Source organism: Toxorhynchites rutilus, chromosome 2 (genome assembly GCF_029784135.1).
Source record: "Toxorhynchites rutilus septentrionalis strain SRP chromosome 2, ASM2978413v1, whole genome shotgun sequence".
Lineage (NCBI taxonomy): Eukaryota > Metazoa > Arthropoda > Insecta > Diptera > Culicidae > Toxorhynchites > Toxorhynchites rutilus.
The window spans coordinates 37,856,200-37,866,893 of record NC_073745.1 but is presented as its reverse complement, the minus strand read 5'-3'; the positions used below and the strand labels follow the sequence as shown (position 1 = coordinate 37,866,893).

At 36.7% G+C, this 10,694-nt stretch overlaps 1 pseudogene; it reads right to left on the bottom strand.

Annotated features, from left to right (window-relative positions):
• Nucleotides 1-4,472: 4,472 nt before the first annotated feature.
• LOC129772230 (U4 spliceosomal RNA) lies at nt 4,473-4,602 on the bottom strand (annotated as a pseudogene).
• Between the last annotated feature and the right edge of the window lie 6,092 nt (nt 4,603-10,694).

Genomic DNA, 10,694 nt, shown 5'->3' with positions numbered 1-10,694 from the left:
ATTGGGTTGAATAAACGCTCAGAAAGTAAAACTTATAAAACAACATTACCTTTTCCATTTCAAATATATTTTCTCTATATTAAAGTTACTTGTTTTTACTGATGAGAAAAATTGATAATTGTGTTCGGTATTGGTAATTATGATATATTATATTGGTGAGTTTTTTTCTTTATTTCATCCTTACATAACACAGGAGGCATCTTGTTTAGGGTCACAGAGGGCGGTTTTCGTCTCATTCCAATTCGGCATCTTTTATCTGATACGCACCACCAAACGACTGTTTACCATACTTCTGTCATCATCACTCGGTAAACACAGTGAGTGAACATGCAATACCCAACAACCAAACAAAATTGCCCTTCTCGGGGCCACCAAATCATTATCAAAGAGTTTAACGATTTAATTCTTCAGACATATCCAAAATCAACAAATAGTCTAACGGAATCCTACGTCAACTATGCGGTCGTGTCTCGGACCAAACCCTTCTGTGACTTTTTTAAATTCACGCTCACGCAACAGTTTGAAGTGTAGTTAGTTTTAGTCTAAATTTGCAGTCCAAAATGAATTCAAAGACATGGAAATTATTGACGCTGAAAAATAAATTGGATATAATTGAAACATTTGAAAAAAGCATTGAAAACAAAACATTATCTAGTGAATTTTATGTGCCGCACAACACGATTTCATCCATAATAAAAAATAAGAACCAAATTCGTGAAAAGGTAAGAATAAAGGCTTTAACTGATGATGTTCGATATACCAAAATGCAAAAAATTTACAGGCCCCTCTGTTTTCGCTAGAACTAAAAAAACTCGCTCGGTTCAGTATGATGCCTTAGAAAAAGCTGTTATGCTATTTTGCCAGCAGGCGATTTCGTATAATATCCCCCTATCTGGCGTGATCATAAAATAAAAAGCAAATGAACTCGCAGCGAACTAGAGCAAAAATCATTCAAAGCCAGCGACGGATGGCATCAAAAATTCGTCAAAAGGAACGGGCTCTCGTTTAAAACTGCAAGTGGCGAAAGTGCAGCTGTTGATGTCGAAGCTGCTGAGTAGTTCAAATCAGATACTTTACCGCTATTGATTGCTGACTATAGCCCACGAGATATTTTGAATATGGATGAAACGGGTTTATTTTTCAAATGCTTACCCAATAAGACATTGCTTCAAAAGTGATAAATGTCACAAATGATAATGATCAAAAATGTCAAAAGTATGCTTGCGGAAGATATACACATAAAACTGATTTCCACTCTCCTTTGTAAAAAAATGTACAAATAATAATGCATAATTTTTCCCAAATGATTTTTTATTTCATTGTTGATATGCATTGGCACTTGTCATATAACTGTAAACAATATAAAAAGTATTGAAAATTAATTTAACTAATTTCATTACATATTATTTATTCTTTCGCAAAGCAGTCATTTTGACTGCTTTTGGGCAATCTAGGTATATATAAAGTTTCAGTCTTTCTAGTGTTAAGAAGAAGAAGAAGAAGAAAAGTCTGCCCCGTTTAGAATTTGGACGAACAAAATTTCTAATTTATTCATGAAGAAAAAGGGCTTGAGCTTGTACGCTTCGTAGTTGCTCTCAGTGATTGACCTGAACCAGCGAAATTGCACAAATAATACATCGAATGACGATTGGGAGTAGCAAATCATTATCATTGTGCATCAAGTTTCGGTTAATCGAACTTTAAATAGTTAATAACGACGTCGGTCACGTTCTTACAGTCACCAGAAGAAGGGAAGGAATGTTAGTATGATATTTGTCGCCCGAAGGCCAGAAGAGTCGCCTCTATAGCTTGATTTCCTAGCGATTATCAAGGAAGAGATAGTTGTTAGTGGGGGAGGTAAGAATCAGGATTTACTGTGATGAAGGGTGTGATTAGGAGTTTATCCATTTCTTTCTTTGCCTAATAACGATGGATAACAGATATTACAACCATCCTCCTTAGAGGCTTTAGACCCTCGGCTCTGGTTCTTAATAGTATTATTAGCTCTTAATTTCAGTTTCTTTTTCGGACATGTTTAATCCGTCATTCGCAGGCGAAGTTCTAATTTATTCATGATGAAATAAAGTGCAAAACTGGTAAACATATATTTTTGTAGGTTTATATGAAACTTTAACGAAAAAATACAAGAAAAAATATTCTTCTGCTTTTATGATAAACTTTCATACTTTTCGCGGAATACCTCTAATAAATTTTTGTACAGTGACAATGTCAACCGTAGCTGCCATCTTTTTCCACCACTTCTCCATTTAAGATGGTGTTTTGATTGTGATGCCACACTTCTAAAATTTACGCTTGCCAGTTGCGCAGTATTTTCAATGGAACGAAAATCTGGACAATTTGGTGGATTCAGTCAAATCAATATTATTATGCTAAACCATTCTGCTGGTTAAGTCGGTCGAGAATATTACGGGACCCTCATGTGGTCGAAAGTACATCCAGGTTTTTTTTACGCGGGGGATACGTACATCGTAAAAAAATACCACGTAAAAAAAACCGCATTAATTTGAAAATTCGCGTAAAAAAAACCGCGCTAATTCGAAAATGCGCTTTAAAAAAACCGCGTAAAAACAGCGTTAGTTGAAAAATCCGCGTTAATTAGAAAATCCGCGTAAAAAACAGGTCACCTAAAATCTACGTATGCATCGTGGTAGAGTACGGCACTAATTTCCGTCATAAGCGCTAAGTTTAGTCGCATGCATTGATTACCGTCATATGCTCTGACGGAGCATGAAGACGAAATGTGAGCGAAGTGACAGATGTAATATTGCTCTGGTATTTTTTTAAACGGTACCCGCGTAAAAAAAAATGAGTTGGTTATATCTATGATATAACCGCAAGGTTCACGTGGAACTACCTTAGCTTAGCAATCATTCGTTTGTATTGATTAAATTCTTGATTGAATGAAACAGTTTCCAAATTCAATTGAGTTCAATATATTTGCTCTGTGAGTGAAAAAAATTAACAAATGCCGTGTAAAGTCAATTCATTTATTGTGATTGATTGTTCTTCGTTACAAGTAAATTTAATGACGGACCTTTTACGTTTGGTATGATGACTAGAACAAAATATATGTACGGAAGAATTATCAAACGTTTGATGAACCAGCCTAAGGATGAAAATCTTTCCAAAGACAAAAAAAATTATCAAACGATTATTTTATTTTACATTTCCCTCTGAAGTTTACATCCCAAAAGTGTACATACTTCTCGAATCTCGAATTTGCTTGAAACTGGGAAGTTCATTCGCTTCTAGTGGCTGCACGATTTTCCCAGGTTCCTAAGTTTAGAAGATCATGTTAGGACAGACATATTCCACTCTGAACAAAGGCAAGCGAGGACAAAAGTACTCGCAGTTTGCATTTATTTGCAGAGCCGATTTCCCCAGAAACCTCGGTTTTGAAGTCTGTGTTAGGGAAACACATTTCAATCGGAACAAAAATACCCCCGATTTGTATGAATTCGCAATGCCGATTTCCCCACGTTTCATGGATTTGAAGTCTGTGTTAGGGAAACACATTCCAGTCGGAACAAAAATACCCCCGACTTGCATGAATTTGAAATACCGATTTCTCCAGGCACCTTGGTTTAGAAATCTCTATTAGGGAACACATTTCGGTGGGAACAAAAGCTCCCCCTACTTTCGTGTGTTCTTTTTCTTCATTTTGGCTTTAAGAGGGTTTAAACTTTTCAGTTCACTCGCCTCTAGGCTCTTTCGTGTGTTTGCAATGCCGATTTCGCTGCTTGGTTTTAAAGTCTGTGTTAGGGAACATTTTTCGATGAGAACAAAAGTCCCCCTACTTTCATGTATTTGCAATGCCGATTTCCCCAAGACTGCTTGGTTTTGATGGCTGTGTTAGGGAAACCGTAAATCGGGCCAATCAAAACGATGCCGTTAGGGCGTTTAGATAACGCCTAATATTTTACAGTTATTCAATTGTTTATCTAATGAAAAACAACATTTTGTTAGTTGCGATAGATGCGTAGAAATATTCCCTATCAAGTGATGCAAACATCTCTCCTATCCAGTACGAAATGTTCGAGCTATAAGCATTCGAAATCTTTCATTTTTTCCTGCATGTTCTGTGTTTAGGTTTTCATTTTACCCTCCATATATTCCGGTTAGACGTAGTCCCACGTCAAAACGCGTTTTTTGGAGATCTGTGTAAAAAACAACCGCGCTAATTGGAAAATCCGCGTAAAAACCTCGTAAAAAAATCGCTTAAAAAACCTTGGTGTACGGCAAAATTGTTTTCTGCAGACACTTTTCCTTGTACAGTTTTTCATACAGTCCGTTTCATACTTATAGAACCACCCAATTTCCTTCAAGCTTCTAGAGACGTAGAAGAAACCGGTCGAAATGATAAAACGAATTATCTTCGTTTTAAAATCTTACTTTATAATCTCCATTGTGTTGGTCAGGTGCGGAACATTGAACAACTATGGATGGGTTATACCTATGAAATAATCGCAAGATTGACGTAGGACTCCCGATGATTCGGTAATTATGTGTGTTCTTTTCAACGACCAATAATCGCACCTCGGATTTACCTCATTGGGTACGATATTGCCACTGCGCGAAGCTATCATTTGTCTGTATAGTCAAACGATTAATGTATTTTCCATTTCCCTCTGAAGTTATTGCATCTCCCAAGCGTACGTACTTCTGGAATCACAAATTTGCTCGTTTTGATAAACTTCAGGCACTCAGTTTTAATTCTGACATGCATGTTAAATGTATACTGCTGAACCAATCGATGTTATCACAAACTGTCACAAATTCCGTTCCTCATAAAAACATTTCCATTGCACATTGACCCCAATCTCAATTCCGTATACTTACAAATACTCATTAACACCTTATAAAGTAGCACATAGAAACAAGCAAAGGTAAACTAGAACAATGAACAAAATCAGTAAATATTAGTTACGGGTAGGAAATTATGCGATTATACAAGGCTAGCTCGTAAGATATGTGGTAAGCTAGACTACAGTTGAAGATAGATCTTTACAGGAGTAACGTCTCAAGTTTCCGAAAGCCGTAGATATTGTGATAACTTTGAAGTATATTAGATACCGAATATTGGATGATTCGTGTTTATTAGATGGCGACCGTGAGAATTCCCAAGGTTATCAGATACCTTCGGTTTTATTTCAGGACCACCGATACCCTCCCAAATCATTTACATGCGAGTGAAGAAACTCTCTTATGTTTAACAAGCTAATATTTTTGACCCGGGATTTGTCCAAACTCTATTTTGATAGATGTTTTGTCGTCCATACAAATACATCCTGCACCGTTTTTGGTACCCAGATTCCGTTTCAGCGTTCTGTTGGGATGTTCGATGGCATGGTATGATATTTTTTCGCCAAATCGCATCCGGAGATTCCAGGATTGTTTCGGACTGACCTGATGATCTTCGCTCGTAGTCTCCGGTCATGTATTCCACTGCTACGTTTGGTTTGCTTTATGCTATCCAATATCAATGTTTCACGGTTTTCACGTCATTTTTGGAAAATTTGGAATATGAATAGAAACAAACTCTAATGTTTGAAGAAGATGTTGAGTTATGAAGGCGAAATTCATTCATTTGGAAATGATACTTCAGAGATACTCTTTATGCAACGAAAACGTCGAGTAGATAATGATTATAGATTTATTAAATTGTAATGAAAATATTCAATTTTTTTCATTAATGAATCTATTTACAATAGGGAAAGAAATTTTGAGGAAATATACTGCCATTCTACGCATAGTTGTCTCACGTTCCAAAATCAGTAACTGAGAAAAATGCAATCAAAGTTTTCACCTATATTAGTTTACCAGAAGCTTTAAGCATTTCAGTTTAGCAATACATCGGCTTTTATAAGCAATAAACTATTGTTCAATGAACTGTGAAAAGTTCCCTTTGAATCTTTATCTATATTACGGGCTTATAAATTCATGGTGGAACAGTTATGCCTTGAAAATCAATATGGGACAATTGAGCTTGATGTTGTTTTTTTTAAAAGCTGGGAACAAACAAAAAGTTTTTTGTGTTTTTCCGGAGGATTATGCATAAAAACATCGTTTTATGAAGAAAAGTGTAAACTGTCAAAAGTTCCATGGGACAACTGTGCGCAGAACGGCAGTGTAATGTATAGAACAAATTATAATGTTAATAAATAACGCATGAAGTATTCACGGCGAATTGTTGTCAAAACCATGCCATATATTGGCGATACTGGCACATAAGAATAATATGTAAAGAATGAAACTATACAAAGAAACTGTGTAACGAAAAATCTGAGTTAATTACCAGCACTCACAATTGATTGAAAATCGTATATGACATACATTTGAATGATCTTTCATAGGTCCTCATTCCAAATGTTTAAGCATTGATTCATCAGTACTGGAATGACATATTCAGACACATTATGGTTTTCCGGTTACAAGTGTCTCGTTTTGATAAAAACCTTGGTGGTCGAATTAGGTGCAACGTCCCCCTGGGGAAAGATCGTTCTCCTAGTGCCTTTAGCCAAGGTCGGTTATATATAAAACAGTACTGGTACTACGTGAAATTATATGAAAATACATGAATCTTTCAAATGCCTTTTTCACAGTGTCTTTATCACTGTGGCAAACACCGCTTAAATCATTCTGATGTAATTTATTTCTTCCTTCGAAAATCCTCGAGGGAAAGGATGTCGATCCTCATCAGAAATAATTTAAAAAGTCGTCTCTCGGTTAATGGAGAGAAATTTACAGAATGTGGAGAGGGAAACATACAAAAGTCATTAATCGAACTATATCAAATTCTATCCATTGGAAATCGATGGTAAATTCTGTAGTCACATATTCGTGAGTGAGCAATTCTTGCGGATGTGTTCTTAAAGGCACCGAATTGTTCAAAGCAAAAAGAGCACCCATTTCATGCATTCACATCACAATTCACTCGCCATTATTGCTTCGCTTAGATATGCAAAATAGATTCCCTAATACCTCGCGGGTACTTCATTTATCTTATCTCAAAAAGCGCCGGTGAATAAATGGCCCGAGGGTGGACATGCGGTTGAAAACTGCAGCCCAAACTTATTCACATACAGATACACCCTCGCATATCAATCTTCCGCCGCCGGATGAAGCCCCTGAGTGGCGGCGTTGCTGTTGTAGAGTGATAATTATTCCCTTATTTTAGGAATCGTGCATAATATGGATTTAATTAAATGTATTTAGCACGTGTACCGCTGCACCGGGGTGGAATGATTAGCATAAGGGGCCTGATAACGGGTGCGAATGCGGATGGGGTGGTTTTGAATACAAAACAATGAACGGAATTTGAGCCATTCAATGTAAATTATTAGGCAGAGTAGTAGAAATTGAAATTAGCATATTCGAATACAGTTTTGTCGATCGCAGCCACCCCAATAAACACAATACTACTCCATGTGTAATGACTGCGCCGATAGCGTTCTCTACAATGTTTCACCCTCGCGACGCGTTGATTGTGCTGTTTTTTTACCGCAAGGATACAAGTCACTCGCCCACCTACCTTCGGGTGTATGATGTAGAGAGTGTAGATAAGGACCACATGCAATCACCACCGGAGGAATATTAATTGACTGGTGTCGATATTGGAATTCTCCCGTGTCAGGAAAAAAGGAAACTTGTAGAAGGACGAGGGATCACATGTGGGGGTGCATGTGCGTAACTGTGCAAGGTTTTGTTGACTTTTTTACTGTTTTAATACATTTTATATTAACGGCCTCAGGATTCTACCAATATTAGATTTTGGTTAGAAAGGGATTATTTCTACATTGCTCGTTAAAATAATACACATAGTTATTTAGAGGTTTATTCGTTTTCTTTTAGAAGACGTATACATTCTCTGTCTGAAATACGTATGAGATAACCAATAATAATATTTATGACGTTTGACAATGCAGGTCGGACTCGATTATCCGGAATATTGTTTTTTTGACGTAGGATTAAGTCTTTCGGGAACATATTGGGGTACAAATTGAAAATCGAAAATCGAGTACATCGTGAAAATTGTCCAATTTCAAACGTTTATTGCTCGGTCATTTCATGATGGATTGATGATTTTTTTTGCGTCAATCGATTGCGGTACTCCATAACAATTTTTTATATTGACGAAAATAATATATGTCATGAAACTAACTATCGAACAATTGAAAAATCCCAACCCCTATCCTGACGGCAATATCCACTTCTGATTGGTCGAAATTGACGACACATGCGGCGGGTCCCTAACAGAGACATCAAAACCAAGCTGCCTGGGGGAAATCGGCATTGCAGATATATGCAAGTCGGAGACATTTTTGTATTGCAAGTAAGGTGAGTGATAAGATTAATTCTAGCAAATGAAATTTAAATTTGGAACTTTAATGTTGGTTGCCTCGTGAAATTTCATATCAATAACCGATAGTGTATTGTGAAAAATTTAGCACAAGTGTAAGTGTAAAATTGTATATGTTAGTAGTTGTGTCAAAAATGACTTGATATATGAAACGATTTATTTCAATTTTCATAAATAAAAACCAAGGTGTGTTCCCGCTCGAGAACGAGCTGTCTGTTTTGTTGTGTTCATTTTCACTCAAAGAAAGTTTATACGGCTTGAAAAATTGGAAAAGTGAAGAAATATTAGAAAAAGTTATTTCCCATATGGTCTACATATAGTGTTAAGTGCTGTTAGTCCAATTAAAATTCGCATATAAAGTAAAAGTATAGAAGAAAGTAAAAATTATGAAAGAAAATTACCTTTTCCATTCCAAATATGTTTTCTCTATGTTAAAGAAACATGTTTTTATGATGAGAAAAAATGATAATTGTGTTCGGTATTGGTAATTATCTTATATCACATTGGTGAGTTTTTTTTCTTTATTTCATCCATACATATCACAGGAGGCATTTCGTCTAGGATATCAGAGGGCGGTTTTCATCATATCTCGTTCCACTTCAGTATCTTTTATCTGATACGAACCATCCAACGACTGTTTACCATCCTTCTGTCATCATCACTCGGTAAACACTGATGGAGTGAATAAACAATACCCAACAACCTAATAAAATGACTATTTCCAGGGACACCAAATCATTATCAAAGAGTTTAAAGATGTAATTCTTCAAACATATCCAAAATCAACAGATAGCCTAACGGAATCCTACGTCAACTATGCGGTCGTGTCTCGGACACAAGCATCCTGTGACTTTTTTTTTCACTCCGGTAATCGAATCCTCCGGATAAGCGAATCATAAAAAAAACGAATTTTCTCTCGGTAAACGTAATGTAATTATGATTGCACTTATTTATTAAACGATTTTATCAAGGTTGACCTGTTGGTATGTTTGTGACTTTGTAACTTTGTAACTTTGTAACATTGTAACTTTGTCTGTATCGCTGTTCCACATTGATAGAAATTTAACCCCCTTCCTGTTGACCGTTTGATCAGAAATTTGGAACACATCTTTATCTCTGGTGTCATTATAAAAGGGTATTCCACAGTTATTTATGAAAAATTCATATCCAAAATGGCCGCCACCACAATTGATAGAAATTTAACCCCCTTCCTGTTGACCGTTTGATCAGAAATTTGGAACACATCTTTATCTCTGGTGTCATTATAAAAGGGTATTCCACAGTTATTTATGAAAAATTCATATCCAAAATGGCCGCCACCACAAAATGGCACCATATATATTTTTTTTCAAAACCCCATCAATATGGGGTATCAAAAGTTCTCGACTAGTAGAACATAGCAGATAATGAAAAACTCAATTCCAAGATGGCCACAGTCCCCGAACAACTAATTATTTTTTAAATGGTTTCATTCAGCTTGACCTGTTTCTATGTATGTTTGAATATTTGTAGGGTTGTCCCACATTAATAGAAAATTGTCCCCGTTCCTGTTGACTGATTGATCTGAAATTTGGAACATACATTGAATTCTACTGTCATTATAAAACTGCGTATTCCATGATGTTCAAAAATTCAATTTGGCCGTTGTTGGAACCGCGAAATATCTAGTAGACTGTAGAGAATTCCGTTGTTCAACAATTACGAGTCTAGGTAGGCGGAATGAAAATTTACTATAAAATAAATATGTTTTAGCTTTGAGCGCATTAGAGAAAATCCGCTACAGAGAAGTTTTTACTCGGCCATTGCAGTTCGAACATTTCTCAAAGATTTTTAAATCTTGTTCGGGAGGTCGCAAGATGTCAACTCCGGCTTCTGTGGACGATAGAGTCACTCCATGTGGAATATGTCAGGAGGAACCCTCTATTGAGCGTGCGATGATGGCGTGTGATGATTGTGAAATCTGGTTCCACTATACATGTGGGGAGGAGGATGAATCAACAGAACATCATACATGGTTCTGTCACAAATGCCTTAAGAAGCGATCCCGAAGCCATAGGGGAAGCAACACCGTGTCATCAAGGCAGAAAAAGAGCAGAGATCTGGAACTCAGGCGTTTGCAAAAGTAACTTGCCCTGCAACAGGAGTACATGCGGAAAAAATACAAAATAATGGCTTCGTATCTTTGCGAAGTAAGTGACGACGACGACGACGACAATGGTAGAGAGAGCGCTCGGAGCTCGAATGTAAGTAGTGTTAATAGGACCAAAGCGTGGATCGATAAGCATTCAGGAGCGGAGGAAAAACATGTTCCTTC